Consider the following 19,932-nt stretch of genomic DNA (forward strand, 5'->3'; position numbering starts at 1 on the left):
AAATGATCACATACTGAGTGATGTGGAGGGAAACACTTTCTGGGCCCCTGCCAGCCAGAGCACATTATGGGTGCATTCAGATGTAAGGATTACTGCGTTAGTTTTCCTGCTTATAATGCTAGTACTTCTGTCCCATTTTCTCATGTTCCTTTTACACTGCATTACATGTTTCATTATGGAACTGTTGCTTTTCTTTTGATATACTGCCATGCCATGCTACACTTTAAATGGCAGGAAAGAACTGTATATGCTGGGATACCACTCCACATAAAATTGCAATGCAAAACTCCCACAGTTTTCTAGGCTTACTGGGTTTACAAATGGTGTTTTGCTTTGTGTTTCTTTCCTGGAACTGAGTAACACAGAAATGAGCACCAGATTCTGCCAGATTTCAAGAAGTGGCTTTCATATTGTGTGAAAGATTACATAAAATGTGGAGATTATCAGATAAGGAAATGTCAGGGAAATGGAATAAAGTGCTGTCTGGATACAGTCCATATCAGTCAACTGAACCAGTGACCTAAATTCAGTATAAAGCAACTATACTCCCTGTGCTCTGAAACTTGGGGAGCCCAAATCCATGCACTGTCACCTCTGACCACCTCCAAATACTGCTCAGTACAGGACTGCTCAGTACAGAAATACGGGGGAAGTATGCTCCTTACAACCTTGCTCAGATACACACTGTGCTGCCTAAATATCTTTTTTGGATTTTATTAAACCTCTTGCCGCTACAAGGGATATTGCACCCGATGGCGAGATTTCAATCCATATTTCATTCCTGCTTCTGTCTCACTGCTTCCCACTGCCTCGCTAAGCCCCTGCCCTGCAACCCTTCCACAGCCTGCTCAGAGGGAGTGATCCGTTTATACCCCATATGGTTCCTGGGTTGTGAAGCAACATAAAAAAAGCACAAATGAAGAGCCTGGCTTGCTGTTTCCCTCCCCACTGTGTGCAATGAAGCCAGAAAGCTGCTCCTACTCTGTAAAACTACGGTCTTGCAAATTACCTCGAGGTACCTGAATCAACAATCCAAATGTGTCCATGGGAGCTATTTTCTCCTCCTTTACATTGTCTGTTTAGAGCAGTTACTTTCCCCCTGCTGTGTCCTTTTAACAAGAACATCACATTTTTATTTTTATTTTTCATATTTTGGGGAGGGGGGTGTTGTTTTTGCTTCTATACAGTAACACTGAACTCTTGAATGCGGGGGATGAGGCAAGAGACCTTTGCCACAAATGTGTGTGCACGCGCATATATATATATATATATATATATATATATATATATATTCTCATTACAATTTTCTCCCACACTTTCTCCCAGGAAGCACAGGGTAATACCAGGGATTGGGAAGGGATTTGCAGAAGTCCAAGGAGCACCACATACTGGAGACTGCAGGGTGTGAACAGCTGGGTCACCAGGATTTGGGGTTTTTTAAGGCAGGGTGGGAACAGCTGTTAACTGATCCTTGGGCTGCATCATAAGTACTTTAATTTTATCCCCACCCTTTATATTTCTATGCATGGGCATCCTTAGTATGACTCTGCCTTATTCTGAATTTGTATTTTGACTGCTGAAAAGAGTGTAGGCTAATTGTTTATGTTTATGTTGCTTTGTTTTGTTTTGTTTTGTTTGGCATTTTTCACCAGTTTGATGTAAAACACCTTAAGCGTGTATGGAAAGGCGGTGAATAAATAAATAAACGTAAATATAGGGGCAAGAGGCAAGGGACACAGTCCCCCTCCCCCCCCCACTCCTGCATGAAGCATAATTGCTATATCCCCAGCTTTCATTTACAAAAAGTGAGAGTAAGTTTCTAGCATTTGCAGAACCTGAGATTGTGAGGTTAGCCGCTAGGACTGTTAAAATGGAAGAGTGGTTAAAAGGAACAACATGGACTACAATCTTGGGAACAGGCAAACCCTTTTCAGCTTGAGGGACACTATCCCATCTGGACAACCATCCCAAGGGCGAGTGGTGGGTGAGGGCAGAGGCAAAACTGGGTGAAGCAACATGTAAATGTTACATTTGTACAGTATGCTAGTTTCTACGCACTCCTACCAATTCTCCATCCTGATGTGCAGGAGGCATTGTTGCAGTTCAAAGACACATTTCAGCCAGGCTGAAACACCTAAGGAGGCTTGCGAGCAAAGCTGATGGCCTAAGGAGAGAGTTTGTGGAAGGGTTCCAAGGGCCGGGCAGAAAGGCCCAGAGGGCCACATTCATTCACCCATCCTCCAAGTGGTACAATACAACCTTAGCCCAAACCTGGCTATTACCCTGAGAATACTGGCCCAGTTTCATCTAGGAACTGGCAGTCTGGTGCTATCCCTGAAAATCAGTGGGACCTTTTGGGAGTACCTGTCAAATAACCTGAAAACTCTCAGAGTGCAAGGAGGCCGAGTTCTCGAAAGGAAGGCTCAAAGGGCTGGGGTGCTGTCTTTCCAGCAGAGGACCTCCCACCACACACACCCCTAGTTTAGAGAAAGAAGGTAGCAGGATGTAGAAAGCTCCAGCAAAGGGGATAATTGCTGGTAACTGGGGAAACGTTATATCACAGAAAAGGCTGGGCTGAACCCTTTTTATAAGTGTATAGTCCTTTCTAGCTGAATCCTTCTTACAAGTGTAGAATTTCTTACATGATTTCAAATATGCCACAGACTCCAGCACACACTCCTGAAATGGTACATCTTCAGGAAGGCCATGTCACATGATTTTCCTGTACATACAGCTTATCTATGGAAATCTAGTCTATGGATATCACTGCTAAACTACAAACGTGGACCAATACTATCCCAATTACACTTGGTTTTTTTGTTTTTTTTTTAATGCTTAGATTTGACTTCCGTGAGGTGCACATTGTAGTGATTGTCAATAGAGGGAGCCCTTTGAAAAATCTCAATCTCTACATTTAAGACCCCTGTTTGGTGACCCTGTAAAACAAAAAGATTGGTATTCTCACTGCTATAATACGTTCATTTCTCCTTCAAGAAGCTGTGTTTGAAGAACTGTTTGGTTGTTGTTTTTTCAAATTTTAGTACAAATTTGCCTGATCTGCAACTCCTAGTCTAACATGTAGATCAAAATGCAGGTATTATTTGGATTTTTTGCACTTCCCTGAATTTTGCCATGTGATTTGTGGCTCTAAAAACATTGGACCAGAATGCATATAAAAATTTGCATTTTAAAGTAATGTATATTTACATAAGTGTACTTTGAAAGAAAACACATTTGAAAACGTGTGTCTGGAATGAAAAACACATTTTGAAATACGATTTTTTTCATGCACTTTTTTTTTACAGATTAATGCAGAAATAGGAAGGATTTATGAATGAAGGCATGCTAGACTGGAAATTGACTAATCTGTCCATTCCCAACCCTCATCAGAGAACAGAAGATTGGCACATCATGTCATCCATGAAATGACAAAAGGAAAATACAGTTTTTGGGGACAGTGAGATGCTAGTGATTGATTTACTATGCACCCAGGGAATATAAGTGGGGCAATCGTCATCTTACTGATGAGGCCGATATGAATGATTCTAATCATCAGCTTCTACCTGTTATGAACAATTCTCATCACAACCTCTGACTTTTACTGGTAGACCTAAACCAATGCACATCTCTGCCTCATGAAAATAGCTTTGCTCTTTGAAATCAAAGGCATCTCTTAAGGAGTTATCCACTGATTCTGCAAGAAATTTGAACATATCCAAGGAAATGCTTCACTGAGTTACTTCTTTTGAAATTACACACGTTTCCCCTGAATCATTCTTCTAATTTTTAAAGACATTTTGACACACTTGTTTTGTTGTTTTACAGGTGTAATTTAAAAGAGTGAAGTGGTTGAAAGATAGCAGATTTAAGAAGTTATCTGCAACAGATCCAACAACCACCGCATATTATATTCTCAAATATGAGGAATCAGCCATTTCTAACACTCAGTTTTAAGACTAGGGCCAATGCAGACTTCGTGGCTTTAACACTAAGTCAGGTCCCTCTACACACACGTTTTGCTTAACCTACAACCTCAGGAACAATTCTGAAGATCTCGAAAGCTCTGTTGAAATTTTGTGGCATTCTTAATTCTAATAAAGGGACTGCTATCCTCTGGATTTAGCGTGGATTTGGAGTTCCTTTCCTTTGTATTCCTTGCCCTACTGTACACACATTGGGTTGGAACCTGCAATGTAAACTTAAATAAGCTGACAGAAGGAAAGTCTTCTGTTTGCTCACACATCAGCTATCTGCACATATACCCCCAAACAAAACTTCATCGGGATGCACAGGAGGCCCATGTAGGATGGCCTGTGAGGAGCTGCTGAGGTAGGGGAGGATCACCCAAAATTCAGCAGACTTCCCCCTGCTGCACCAGCCCCTTGTGCATACTCCATCATTATTCAGCAGTGTTTTCAACAGGTGGGATATGTTTTAGGAGAGGTTTGTGGCAGGTAGGAAGAGGGGTTGGGAAATTATCCTTCCATGAACTCCTTTAAGCTCACTTATCTTAAGATACATGTATTGGGGAAGCCCAGCAGAGTCAGTGTCCAGAAATGTTTTTTTACCAGTTTCAGCTGGTACATGTGCCTTCCTGGAGGGGGTTGACCTTGCTTCAGTGATCCCTGATCTAATCATATCCAGACTAGACTACTGCAAAAAGCTCTATGTGGGGCTGCCTTCAAAGATGAGTCAGGTGGGTGGTCATGAGAATGAGGTCCTTCTTTGTGGTGACTCCGCACTTATGAAATTCCCTCCCACCAAGCCTGCACCATGTTATTATGCTGAAGGGTTTTAGAATGCTTTGAAGACTCTGATGGAGTGAGCCAGAGCTCTTCACAGTTCTTCCACTGAGGCAGCTTGATGGAATGGCTTTCCCAACCCTACTTAGAGATGTCATTGGTAGCAGTCAGCGAGGTGGGGCAGATGGGGCACAATTACTCTCCCAACATTCCAACGCAGCTGGTCACTGGTATTTACCAAAGGGAGTGGGGAGACACAAAGGGAAGGGAGCTTTGGTGTGGTTGACGCCACCACAACATGATGCACTGAGCTCCCCACACCTTTCCTTCCCTGTGTCTTTCTGTGTAAGGGCCAGTGACCCATTGTTTTGAGAAGCTGGGAGAGCAATGAGACCTTCACTTCAGGCGGATCACTCCAGCTCCCCAATTTCTCTATTTTTTCGTGGCAGGGGTGTGTGTGTGTGCGGGGGAAAAAAGCAGTCTTGCATCCAGTTTTGCATCCAATACATGCTAAGTCCCATGTATTTCAATGAAATGCATGGGATGCTTTGTATTAAGCAACACCACATGCTGGGATTGACATGTGCTAGTCCCAAGCATTTTAGATAATTGCTTCTGAAGTTGCTGAAAAGTCAGCAGGAAACCTCAATACCTTTTGTCCTGAGAGAGGGAGAGATGACTCCAATTGCTCACATATCGGTATCATCAGTGCTGAGAGGAATAACGTCTAGCAACTAGAATAAGCTGTTTGCCAAAGCTGGCCTCAAGTTTCTAAAAACAAATGCACTCATCACTCGCTCATTTAAACTACTCTGGCATAACCACTGAGAAAGGCAGAAAGAGGGCTCCCCCTACCCTGTCATCAGGCTTCTCATTCTGAAACATTGTTTCCTGTCTGGTGGCCTCTTGCACATCATACCATTGGAAAACCACAACAGTCCCTGAGCTTAAACAAATTTGCCCATGGAAACCCATCTCTCTCTCTGTGTGTGTGCTCTATAAATGCTGCTGCTTTTGATGACGCGTGGAAAATGACATGGCAGAAAGGTGCAAATCAGAGCCAGACCCAATTGGAAGGGAAAATACTGCAAGGAGTGTCTGGTTTTATAGGGTCTTTATTTCTTATTAAGATGGTGTATATACCACCCTTTCCACAAACCACAGTTTACAGGATAATCAAATAAAAGCACAGAAAGTAACCCAGTCCTTAAAAACAACAGCTTGTACCAATCACTAAATAACAATTATTATTAATAGGAGCAGCCAGTAGTCCATTTGTAGGATCAGGTCTCTCCACCTCTAAACATTTGCTGAAACTATAAAGAGATGGACAAGATACACCTCAGAAGGGAGGGAGTTCCACATCTTAAGAGCCGCAACTGAAAAGGCCCTTCCATTGCACAGAACTTTGAATTTTGTACCATTGTTTCTTCTAAAGATGCTTTAGAGTTTTATTTTTAAATGCCCCTTCAAGTTAAATTTTTAAAATTGGCATTAAATACTTGGTTTGGTGTTTTGTGTTTTTTTAAATCCTTGCCATGTTCTGGTATGACAGCCAAAATTTCATTTGACATCTCAGCTGCAGTTTTGTCTCAATGTGTGGCCTTTGGCTAGCCATAGTCCCTACCTCATAGAGTTTTCTGAGGATAAGAAAGGGGAAGGAAACTCTCTGTATACATCATATTGAGGTTCTTGGGAAAAGAGCAAATGCATATCGGAAATAAAAAATGCCACCTCCATTGTGCCATGGTGCTCTCTCTCAGCTTAATAATAATGATGATATGGGTGAGATCCAATGTAGCATCAGCACAAGAACTGGGATAGGCTGGTATTGTTGCTCAAACTATTTTAATTGTGCAAGCAGAAAAATAGGTGCAGGTCTTGTAAAAGTAGAAAAAATATACAATAGGTCAACACTGTAACACTTTTGTCACCCCAAGCCACTTAGTGGCATTGCTATATTAGGAAAGGGGTTCCCACTGGCAGAATGATTGTTGCATTTGCAGGCTGCCACAATCAGATCTTATTATTAATAATAATAATAATAATAATAATAATAATAATACAAAATGTATATCTCAATTGATTGTCATAAGAGCCCTCTAAGCGATTTACAAACAACACTGGAAGCATAAATAAAAGAAGGTCAAAAACAGATATTTAGAAACATTCAAAAGAGAATTAAAAACACATGTTGCTCATGTGTAACATCCCACTTGTCTACTAAAAGTACCCAGAGCGGCATATGATATAATACTAAAACCATATAATATCATCCAGAAAAATGCAGTTTGCAGCATATACATTTACTTCATTGGAGAAAGAGAAAGAAAATATGAAAAATACATGAATGCTCTTCAGAAGTACTTCTGACCTTTCACTGGTGGGCAAATAACCTGCCCTGTCTTCTCATCTACACTGGGCATGTTGTTTTTACTTAGTCCAATATGGTATTCATTTGTGATGCTCATCACAACAAACTTCCAAGCATTGAAGTGAGCTCCACCTGAACTTGAAAATACACTTTCAGCATCCTTATATGTTTTATATTTGTTCTTGCTGACAAACCTTGGTGGTATAAGGGCATTCATGTGTAACCGGGAATGAGAATCACATTTTCAGTATACAAAAGACCATTCCAGTTTGTGGACAAAATACCTTAATAGTCATTCTAGGAAAGGGGGCAAAAGTTTGGAATTATATACAGCTGTAATTCCTGCCCAGGACTTTCTGGATGCATGACCCCAGGGGTTACAAAAAGGCAGTAAAATCAGCCGAGGAGAAACACCTGTGTTAGGACGTAAGACGATGGAAGCAGCCAGTTTGGAATGCCTGGCTGGCTGGTTGCACCATTGGGCCTAACGATTGGTTGCCAAGCAACCCAGCATCCTTTATTGAACAGCAAACTTCCTTGGGCCTTCCTTGCCTGTTCCTCAGAGCTAGTTACCTAGTAAGGAGAAAAAGAAATCATTACTTTGCTAATGTTCTTCCTACATGCACTGTCTATCCTTTCACCATTCAAGAGGCCAGGTTGTGGCACTGCAATATATACCAGCTTAAACCAAGCAATGAATGAAGCTTTTTGCATCAGATAAATTCCAAAAGCCACACTTGAGCAATACTGTTATTATGCCCCCATCCAAATGACATAAGATAGTGAGCAAGTTTTTGAGTTTCCCAGAATTCTTCATCAGGCTCAAAGTTAAGAAACGGGAGGGGAAGAAGGGGAAACTGGCTGGATGCTGAGTCTCAAAGATTGTCTTAAGGCATAGTCATAAGTAGGAGGAAACCAGACTTAACCATATTAGGTTCAATTGCATACTACGCAGGTTGCACTTAGGATGGAACACACAATGACTGGCTCCTCAATTTTGAACTGTTGGTTTTCATATTTTTGAAAGCTGTTGTGCAGCATAAAGCCTTCATAGCATTTTGCTTAATCCAGTTAGGTCTGCTATCCTATCCAAACACAGGCCCCATCTGCGCTATACATTTAACACTGTATCATACTGCTTCAACAGTCATAGCTTCTATCAAAGTATACAGAGAATCAAAAGCAGCCAGCAAAGTGGCAGCAACATCCAGCAAGATAATGCTGGAAGCTGTCATTGTTGCTGGAGGTGCCACCTCTTGGGTCTCTGCTGCCCAAGGCAGCTGCCTCACCTCACCTCACCTCATGGACTGGGAACTGTAATTTGTTAAGAGTGCTATGACCTGTTAGAAGACCTCCTTCATTGCTCCTTCAATGGGGATTTTTAAGCAGAGGTTGGATGGCCGCCTATCATGGACGCTTTAGCTGAGATTCCCTCATAGCAGGAGGCTGGGCTAGATGACCCTAGGGATCCCTTCAAATTCTACAATTCTATGTTGTGATGCTTCCAGCTCTTAAGAATATAATTATGTGCCCCAGTCCCCTTTACCAATATATTAACAAATGTAGAACTACATTTGTCTGGATCTGCAACCCTGTAAAGTTTTAGATGCTCATACGCAGTGTGGAGAGAAAAGCAAGCTACGTTAAAACAGGGTCATAAAATAAAAAGCTGACCAAAATCCTCCAAAGGATGCAACTACCATAGAAATAGTTATCCAAATAAAATGGTTCATATCTTATAATGGAATCACATGAACTATTTTTTTCTCATAGTATGGAAAATGTCCCATACGAAGCAGCCTTCAGTAAATACACAAAAATAAAGGGGAGATCATTTTCTCTGAAATTTCCCAAAGGGAAACAAAGTGTAGCAATAAATATTAAATTTCATCTTTTTTTCTTGTTTCCTTTCCTTCCCCCTCTTTCTTTTCTTAATTCATGATAAACAGGACTGTTGAAAGAGCAAATTATTTCTTTGCTAAGGCAAGAAAACTCATGTCAGATATATAAGATTAGACAAAATCACCATATCAGTTACAGCAGTAAACCATTTGTCAGATGACTGGTGGGGTTTTTGGTTTTTTTTACTAGTGTGTCATTTTTTGCATGACCCTTCAGACGGCCTGATCCTAATCAAGCACTTTCACCCTTTGAATACAAGCCCCACCCTGTGTTTAAAAAACAAACCCTTTTTGTTGATTTTTAAACATACATGAAAATAAGATACACTGGTGAATGGTGAAGTATAGGATAGGGTACAGTAAAGAACTCTGTAGAATTGGATAGGGTGCAAATTAAGGGCAACCAAAATGATAAGGGAATTGGAACCCCACCACTTGGCCTTCCATCATACATGTCATCTCTTTCATCAGTACCACACCGACTTGCATTTATTCGTGCAAGGTTCAATGTCCTTCCATCGAACCTGCTGAGCCACAGATTTTCCAAGGGTTTGGTGTCTCCGCTATGCGTGTGTGACGGGGAAACTGTTGAATCTCTTTCACATATAATGTTCAACTGTCCCCTACATAGCATAGCCAGGACTAAATTCCTGGGTCCTGCTTTACTGCGCTTGGTTGGCAGGCCTGTTGAGTCACACGCCGCACTGCTTTTGCAGGATACAGATCCTTCTGTAACTCTGCAGGTGGCGAGATTCCTGAATGCGGTTATCTCACACTCAAAAACCACCAAAAAACAACAACAACATCAAAACTAATCGGGCTGTTATGATGAGTGTGCATGTCGGATTTTGTCTTCAGTTTTCCTTTTTCTGTGATCCGTCCCTTGGAGCTCTCCTGGCCCCAAGCTGTCATTTGGCTCTGCTCAATGACCCACCCTTGCATCGTGGTGTTCACCTTCTGTTGTCGGATATATCGGTTTTTATGTCTCTGTGTTTTTATGTTTGTACATATTTTATGGGCTAATAGCCGTAAATAAATAAATAAATAAATAAATAAATAAATAAAAGGGAATTGGAGTAGCTTCTCTACAACCAGGACAGGAGAGAATTCAAATCCAGTTAGCATTCAAAGGCAAAGCTACCAATTTCTGAAACTATACGCTAACTGGAACACAGCCATTCTATAAAATTCCCACTTCCTACTTACTTGGAAGCTGAGGAATAGCATTAGGATAAGGGTCTCCATGTCACATTACTTTGGCGAGAAGGACACCACATGTCTCTTTAAAGCAAATTCTGACTTGATGGAACTTTGCTGCACAATGCCTGACCTGATGGAGCGTTGGCTTCAGTGTTAATATTTAAAACCTTATTGCTCAAACTCATTTTCAGCCACTTTGCAGTAGCATAGTAAATATGAATTGGACTGTGACCTGGGAACTCCATGAAATCATCAACCAAACTGTTATACTGTGTGCTGACATCTGCACATAGCCGCCTTTTTCTGGGCCAGTTTGTCTTCCAGCAGGGCTGCGCACAACCCCCCAGATTTGCCCCATGGCTCTGAGCTGAGTTCCCCCCATCAGGCCAACCCACCCTGCACCAACCAGGGGGGTCACCCACCACACCTCAGAACTAGTCCCAAATTAATTTGGGGTGGGGCTAGTGTTTAATTAAGGAGGATCCTAATTAAACATGTGTGTCTCCTTCCCTAGAGGAGGGGGCGGGTCTATTCTGCAGGGTGCTTCTTCACAAGAGGCTTCTCTGAAGGAAAGAACCATGCCGTGTGTGCGCTCACACAAGTAACATGCATGCCAATCACATACATGAACATAAATGAACCCAGTGTTCAAATTACAGGGGCCCAGTTCCCTTACTTGGGATTCTAAATCCTTAGCTATTGTATTAGAATCCTTGGGGATTATAATGTGACTATAATGAGAGTTAATCAAAGAATCCACGTTGTGGGTTTAATTCCCCCCATCATCTGAACTATAGTATGCATTACAAGCAATAAAGCACATAGGTGATTAAATGGATGAAGTAGATGGATTGGGTCCCTTTGCCTCACCCACATACTCATGCCCACATGCACCCACTAGTTGGCTGGTGGAGGGGTTGGGGAATAGGGTAAGAATCATGCACGTGCACATACACACACATGGATGTACACACACAAGCAAAAGATCCTTGCATGAAACCAGAAGACTTCCCCTTTTAAAGCAAAGAATACACTGGGGATAGATTAAATAAGGCCTACAACAGAGGGAAGTGAGTTCTGCACTGCAAAGCCTCCTGCAGTCGAGACTTGATAGCCTGCTGACTTCAGACGAAATATGCTAGCCCTTCACAGTTGGCATTGTGCAAGAGCAGATCAAGTCTCAATTCAGCACTCAACTGCATTCTGAACATACAGCAGCAGCCTTTATCCAAAACATAAGAATATGACCAAAAAATAGCTTGCACCAGTTCAGTGGCAGTGAATCCTATAAACATGGCCAGCACTAGAGACTGGTACCCTTGAGCAGTTCCTCAGAAAGACCCACCATTAATACCTACCTAGGTATTAATTAGATATTTTAAAAGTGCACTTTTTTCTGGTGCACTGATCAGAGACACAGCTGCCTGAGTGTAGCTGCCTTTTTAATTTCCCACAATGCACTGCATCCAGGGGCATTGTGTAATAGCAATTTGACCCCGAAGCTTAATGCTGTTTCGAACACTGATCACCAGGACTCACCAGTGGAAGAGGAGGAGATACACCAGAGGGCTCATTGCCTAGGGTTCCCTCACACCTGGAACCCACCCTGCCTATGAGCAAGGCAGATGGGATGAGACCATCTTGCAGGAGGGTTGGGAATCCTTCACAACTGCTTATATGGATATCATTTCAGCATGCTAAATTTGCTAAACTAGCTGCTCCATGGTAGAGAAGTAGTCCACAAAGAATGTGCTGTTACAATTGTCATAATGTTGTTCTACCCTGCAGCAGCCAGCCAGCCAGACGGACTGACTGACAGACGGGAAGTCCAAATTTGGTAAAAATACAAATATCCTTTGTGCAAGTGCAACAAGCTGAAAAACGAGCCACAACAGTCCCCCAAATTGCTAATGGGAAGCAGCAGCTGTAACCAAGGATGTCCTGGGTCCAATTTGTTTCTTCCATGTGGCTGTATCCCTGGGGAAGCTCAGGCTGATCAGTGTGGAAGATTCAGCCCAGAATCGGTTAGTGGGAGGCAAAGAGGACACAGGAATGGCAGGAGCTGCCTCAAATCAGGTCAGACTATTTTGGGGACAATAAGTCTCCAGGAATATAAACAGAAGTCTTTCATAAGCAACTACTACATGGTGCTTTTTGAAGTTAGGGAAACCAAGCACTGGATCTAGGATCTTCTACATGCAATGCATCTTTGTTATCACAGAGTGATAGTTCATCTTTTGCCTCACCTGCAACACCCAGTTGTCACCATCTGTACCCGTATCTCCAAGCTGGAGCTGGGACATCATTCTCTTTATTTCTGAAGTTCAGAATGTGAGTGCTGTCACTTATGGAGCCAAAATATCAGCAGTGTTGGAGGAGGGAGCTTGAGGTTTGCTCTCAAGTCACATAATTCTGATTGATAGTGGGCATGGTGGGAAAGTGAATGGCATGGAGTGACTATGGATGGGATATAATGGTGACTCTGCCTAATTCTCACTTTCTGAAACAATATGAAAAATGAAACACAAACATCCTGTAAAATTCCCGCTTCTCCAAATTTTGCAATGCAGCTTTTCAGCAAAGTAGTATGTACAAAAAGGCACATGCAGGATAAAGTGTGCATAAAAATGCATGGGCTGGTGTAAATGACATACAGGAATGCATTCCATTAAGGAACATTGCTCTGCAAAAAATGTGTATATTAGGCAAAATTGCTTACAGGTTTGTATATTAGGATAAATTTGCAGTAAAAGACTGATGAACTTTCATGGGCTTAAAAGAAAGAGCTGTACTTAAGACTGGGAAAATGAGAAACTGAGAAAAATGTACAAGACTACCCATCCCTAAGTAACTGAGGTGCTGAAGAGGGAGCACTCCACATGCTTCAAGGACCCATGAAGGACCCACTTATGGCATTATAACAGTCAGGGTTTTGCCATGTGCAGCAGCCAACTACATGGCAAGGGTTCATTGAACGTGATGGTATCACACCACTCATCTGCTTCAACAAGATGTTACCAGGGGGTGCAGGGAAGAAAAGCAGATTGGTGACAGCAGACTGGTCACCTATTAACTAGTTTCGTCATTAATTAGAACATCAGAACCTTCCTCCTGACCCAGACCAAAGTTCTATCAAGTCTAGCATCCTGTTTCTTCATGCAACGAATCAGATGCCTCTGGGAGGCCTGCCAGCAGGACATGAAGGCAATAGCCCACTATTCAGTGGCCTACTGCCTCTGAAACTGGAGGCTCCATTCAATTATTGTGGCTTCATTACCATGGATACCATGAGTCAGCTATTTAGCACAATCCATATCTAACTATATCTATGCAGCTACATAAAAGGTAAAGGGACCCCTGACCATTAGGTCCAGTCGTGGCCGACTCTGGGGTTGCGGCGCTCATCTCGCTTTACTGGCCAAGGGAGCCGGTGTACAGCTTCCAGGTCATGTGGCCAGCATGACTAAGCAGCTTCTGGCAAACCAGAGCAGCGCACGGAAACGCCATTAACCTTCCCGCCAGAGCAGTACCTATTTATCTACTTGCACTTTGACGTGTTTTTGAACTGCTAGGTTGGCAGGAGCAGGGACCGAGAAATGGGAGCTCCCCCCGTCATGGGGATTTGAACCGCCGACCTTCTGATCGGCAAGTCCTAGGATCTGTGGTTTAACCCATAGTGCCACCCGCGTCCCTATGCAGCTACATAGAAGCTTACAATCTAAGTTTCGATAGCGGGAAAGAGAACTGAAAGAGGGGTCGGGAGAGACAGAAGAAAGAACAGAAGGGGCCTTGTAGGTCATATAGTGCAAGCCCTCTGCTTAATGCAGGATTTGCAGTGGAGAAGGCAGCTTCGGCATCCTCAGCGAATGGCCCTGCAACCTTTGCTCTACCTCCAGTTGTAGAGCTCATACTCACATTGGGCATTGAAGAACATATTTAAAGCACATGGCTTCTCCCAACAAATTCTGGGAACCAGGGCTAGTGCATCAAATTTTGTCACTTGAGGCAAAATGGGAAGTGCTGCTCCACCCTGCTGCTGCCACACCACCCAGCTCACCCTGCAGCCACCACTGCTGGAGACAGCAAGGTGCAACCAAGAGGACACCAGCATGAGGGCTTCTGCCACCTGATGCTGCTGCTTCACTCCACCTCATGGGTGGGCCAGGACAGCTGGGAACTGTAGCTTACCCCTCACAGAGCGAGAATTGCCAGCACCCTTAAATTAAATACATGTCCCAGGATTCTTTAGGGGAGTCATATGCTTTACATTGTGCTTTTCAATATGGATGTAACCAGAGAAAGGAGGGAATGGCCAACAAGGAGCATTCACACATGCTGAACTTTTGCTATGGTTGGGAGTGGAGGCTGCCATTTATACAGTGGTACCTTGGGTTAAGTACTTAATTTGTTCTGGAGGTCCATACTTAACCTGAAACTGTTCTTAACCTGAAGCACCACTTTAGCTAATGGGGCCTCCCGCTGCTGCCGCGCTGCCGGAGCACAATTTCTGTTCTCATCCTGAAGCAATATTTCGGGGTAGCAGAGTCTGTAACCTGAAGCATATGTAACCTGAAGCGTATGTAACCCGAGGTACCACTGTACTTGGATTATTCTGCTTGTGCACTGTCTCTCTCTTTTAAATGCATTCATGCATGCACACAAGCACACATGCACGAGCACGCACACAAGCACACACACACACAGAGGATCTGTGCAAAGCTGTTAAGAATTACACTGCTGATGGGGGAAACAGTAATCCCTGCTTGCTTTGATGTTCAGGGAGGGGGAGCAGAGAGACAAAGCAAAGAGAGACAGAGCACAGATGATGTTCATGTTACTAAGACTTTATTACACTTAATAAAACACACTACAGCGCGTTCACTAGTATACTATGAAGTCTTCATAAATCACATTGCCTGCTCGACATGTGTCAAAATAAAGTCACATAATACAAAACAGGAGAAAATATTCCCAGTCCTGTGTATTTGTTCACTTGTGTCATTGCCTTATGGTAGATGACTTGTCTGATCATTACTGCAAGCCAGAAAGATTCCTGGTTGCTAAATATACCTGTTTATATTCATTAGTGGTGTGGAATGCAGATGTTGCTGAACTCCAGTTCCCATCATTTCCAGACAGCATGGCCAATAGTCAGGGGTGGTGGGAGTTGCAGTCCAGCAATATCTGGAGAGCAACAGATTATTATTATTATTATTATTATTATTAATCACACATTTTAAGCAGATGGGAAGGGGAGGGGGAATCCATAGGGTATAGTCAAGGGGTGGAAGGCTGTGTGCTACAGAGACTCGGAAGGCACTGCTTGTCAGCTGGTAAAGGGCAGGTGAATCAGTATCAAAAGCAAGGATGAGCATGAGGTAGGGCTAGGGCCAGCTCAAGACATTTTGCTGCCTGAGGCAAAGGATAAGACAGCACCCTCTCCCAAGGAACACACAGAAGCTGATTGGACTGGCAATGGAATCTTACTCCAATACTGGTGAAAGGCCAGTGTCTTCCACTGCACTGGAGGGCAGCAGGCTAGTGTATAGGGTACAGCGCACAGCACATGGCACTCACAACTGTGTTCCTTCCCCGAACCTCACCATCTGCCACCTGAGGCAGCTGTCTCACTCTGCCTCATTGTAGAGCTGGCCCTGGGTAGGAGTACTGGGCAACACTCCATGCTAAAAGTTTATAGGGGGCAGAGGGGAAGCTGGGGCCTCTGACTTTCTGTGGTGATTCCCCTCCTAGATACGGTTTTAAAAGGCTACTAGGAGTATGATTTGGCTGCAATTTGGAGTAGTCAGAGGGTGGGGTTTGTGTGTATCATTAAGCCCCCTCCTCTCCCCAATAATCTGAGCACTCTAAAGGGATAGGTGGGGGCTTCTTCTGTTCACACAAAGGGATGCAGAGAGGTAAGAAGGTCTGACCTTCCCATATTGATTCAGAACAACCAATTGAATCTTTGGCTCATATCAATGTGTTGCACTCTCTTACCAGTGCATCTCTGCAATGCATTGAGCCAAAATCCAGCACATCCTCAGCAAGCCCTGTTTTTCTGGTTTTTTTAAAATACCCCTTTGAAAAGGACACACTTCCCTTCTCTCCTGCCCGCCCCCCCCCAGCAAACATTTGCTGTATTTCTGCCCCTCCCCAAAAAGTATTTCACTGAGGTTCCAGCGCCATGGCATGCTTTATGGGAGCCCTGCAAAGAGAACTCCCGTCAGCTGCTTAGCCCAACAGCATAAATTTGATCTCGCAATTAGTATTCAGCTCAGCATCCTGGATAGAAACCAATGTTGCAGCCAAGAGGTGGTTTAAAACACATAAATCATAGATCAATGACAGAACTCTAAGCACTGGATAGATTACAAAAGTAAGCTTTAGTTAAAAATAGATTAACCATTTCCCTCCAGGAATTCCTTCTGCCAAAAAAAGAAAAGAGAAAAAAAGAAACCCTATATATTAAACAAATAAAATTGCATGTTATCCAAGGATTTCCCCCCATACTAATATATGCATATAGTAGATTAATTGCCTTTTTCCTTGACATTTAACATTCTGGTTAAAGAAATGTTGTATCATGCTATTTGAGTGGAAAATAATACACAGCACAGAAAGCAAGAGAGAGAGAGAGAGAAAGAAAGAAAAGAAATAACTAAAAATATAGCATGAGCCAACAATAGCAGCAGCTTTGGAACAATTGCTGCAGAAAATCAGGCTATTTCTGATGCATTTGGTTTTGGTTTGAATTGTTCAAATAGGCTCCTGAGGTCAACAAAGGCTGAGGCACAGCTACAATTGAGCTCGTCCAAATTTGTATTTTTCTTTTAAGTCTAGTTGGAAGAAGAGGTAGTAAATCTATTTCAGGAGACATAAGGAACTTTATTATACCAGTTCAGACTATTGGTCCTTCTAGCTCAGAATTATCTACATGTCTGGCAGCAGCTCTTTGGAGTTTTAGATGAACCTTTTCCTACCTCATCTAGAGCCAATACTAGGAACTGAACCTGAGACCTTCTGCTTGCAAACTGTGCATGGTCACTCAGCTGTGGTCCTTTCCCTGATGTAGGGTGAACATATGAAGGTGCCTTATACTGAGTTAGATATTCCATCTAGTTCTTCCATCTAGTTCAGTGTTGCCTACACCGACTAGCGGTGACTCTCAATGTTTTTAGATGGGGGCCCTTCCCAGAGCTACCTGGAGGTACCGAAGACTGAACTCGAGATGTTCAGCAAACAGAATATGCACTCCACCACTGTCCTACCAATTAAAGCGGCAGATGCACTTACATGACAGAATGCACTTTCATCCAAATAAATGCCTTGTGCATAGAAAACTGGCATGGCAGGAAGAAGTGTTGTCACCTAGCTTTCTCCCAGAGTTGATAGCAATTTTGGGGGTGGGTGGGAGAAAGAGTGTGTGGATTGGGGGAGAGGTGGTGATAAAAAGAGTGTGTGGATTGGGCAGGTAGGTGGGGGAAAGAGTGTGTGGATCAGGTGTGGGGTGAGAGAAAGAATGCATGGATCAGGAGGACGGATGGTGGTAAAAAGAGCACACGGATCAGGCAGGGGGTGGGATAAAGAGCATGCGTGTGAGAGGGTGGGGGCAGAAAGACTGCATGGATGTCCCACTTTCCTGTCCAAAAGAGTTGGGTGGTATGGTGTTCTAGACAGCCTCACATTGTAAGACCTGTCAGAGGTATGAAGGCTTAGCACTAGAACGGTCAGTGTATAAGCAAGAATACACACTACTCAGCCACCTCTTATTTTCAGGTAACAAAGAGCAAGAGACCAACCCCACCCCACCCCACCCCTCAATTACTTTGAACTAATGCAGATTATGAAGGAAACTGAGTTGTTTCTCCTTCCCCCACAAGAAGCCTCCAGACCGATTTGTCTGCAATTTGGCAGGCTTACTCCATATCCTCCAACATTTCTCTGATGAAAATAGGGATGATCTAAGGAAAAGTGTGACATTCTGGGATTAAATTAGAAACCGGGGCAGCTTCTGTAAATCCAGGACTGTCCCAGGAAAAGAAAGACACTTGGAGGGTCTGTGCCTGTAAATTTCATTGACCAAAAGCAGAGATGGAGTATTGCCATGTTTAGATTATCCATTATAGTCAATGGGCGAGCTGGAGCTTCACAGAATGTATTAGAGACCAAATTATGGACCAAAGTAGAGAAAGAGCACAGGGTGGCTAAGAAGCATCAAAATTTTTAAAGATTGCACAGATGCAAATACAAAGCAATCTTGGGGCCAATGTACACCCCTAATACAAATTGGAAGATAAGTCAATTTCTCACTTATAACTAGAAATCAGCTTTTACGGCATATTCTATATCTCTTTATTAAAAAAACCCAACCTGTGAATATTTTTCATGTACTCCTTAGAACAGAACAGTCTTTTCACTAAAAGAAATGATTTAAACTCAACATTGACAGACAGACACCCTGGAATGTGTATGTTTTTCTTTTAGAATTCTAGACAACCAAAACAACATCAAATGATAAAAGGAGACAGAATTCATATATAAAAGCTTTTCACCCAAGACTTTTCTCTCTCATTAAATACGTACTGCAATATTTGATTGGTTCAAGAAGAATGATCAAATAAAAAAGGTGGGGTTGGGGGGAGAGAGACCAAACTTCTCCATGTTGGATTTCCCAAATTTTGATCAAACAAGCAGGACTGAATTTCAAAAGTTATTACCACATGAGACTATGACTGTCTACTGTTAGTTTAACTAAATTAAAGATCATGTCGTGTAAATCCTGAAATAAAATAATCATCACCAAACACCCATGTTTACTTCAGATATTTTAACATCCTGTAAGTAATGAAAAGGTGGTTGTGGTAAGGAATGTTGTGTTTAGTTTTCTCAGTGAAGTCAACTGAGCCCTTTTCCTAGATCTCTGGCATGGTGAAGAATGTTCTAAATTCATAAGAAGAGTATGGAAAGTAAGGTAAAGGTAAAGGGACCCCTGACCATCAGGTCCAGTCGTGGCCGACTCTGGGGTTGCAGTGCTCATCTCGCTTTATTGGCCGAGGGAGCTGGCGTACAGCTTCCGGGTCATGTGGCCAGCATGACTAAGCCGCTTCTGGCGAACCAGAGCAGCGCACAGAAATGCCATTTAAATTCCCACCAGAGCGGTACCTATTTATCTACTTGCACTTTGACGTGTTTTTGAACTGCTAGGTTGGCAGGAGCAGGGACCGAGCAACAGGAGCTCACCCCCATGGCAGGGATTTAAACCGCTGACATTCTGATCAGCATGTCCTAGGCTCTGTGCTTTAACCCACAGCGCCACCCGCGTCCCAGTGTGGAAAGTAGGGGTGAGGTACAAGGGTGGAGGGGCTCACTGTGTTTATATCCCAAAAGGTCTTGCTTCTCCCATAGCCACAGCCTTGGATTCCTGCAGAAATCATGCATGTCTCCCCCTCACAGGCTTCAGCCTGCTGCCTGCTTCTAGCTCACACACAAAACTCAGGGTTCCCCCTGGCACAGAGCTACTTCCTTTGTTATCCTAACAACCCATACTTAGAAGGCCATTAGCTTGCTGAGGACCTGGCATGGCTATTCCAACCACTGAATCCTTGCTGGATCCAGGAGTTAGAAGGGGCTCAGGCATGCAGCCTAAACATACACACCCAACTCAAAAAAAATACCATTATAATAGCATTTTAAAATATAGGAGAATTTGATCCTG

The 19,932-nt window shown here is 43.1% G+C and overlaps 1 long non-coding RNA gene across 5 annotated transcripts in view; it reads right to left on the minus strand.

Moving 5' to 3' along the window:
* LOC128406202 (uncharacterized) overlaps positions 1-19,932 on the minus strand; it is a 136,578-nt gene that overhangs the window by 37,343 nt on the left and 79,303 nt on the right. For 3 of the 5 annotated variants that reach the window (XR_008328424.1, XR_008328423.1, XR_008328421.1), the window contains exon 4: positions 6,574-7,689. The exons of the other annotated variants lie outside the window; for them this stretch is intronic. This is a non-coding gene — a long non-coding RNA (uncharacterized LOC128406202). Of the gene's footprint in view, positions 1-6,573; positions 7,690-19,932 lie in introns of those variants that run through there. 5 annotated transcript variants of the gene reach the window in all.

The sequence above is a fragment of the Podarcis raffonei genome, chromosome Z, assembly GCF_027172205.1.
Source record: "Podarcis raffonei isolate rPodRaf1 chromosome Z, rPodRaf1.pri, whole genome shotgun sequence".
Classification (NCBI taxonomy): domain Eukaryota; kingdom Metazoa; phylum Chordata; class Lepidosauria; order Squamata; family Lacertidae; genus Podarcis; species Podarcis raffonei.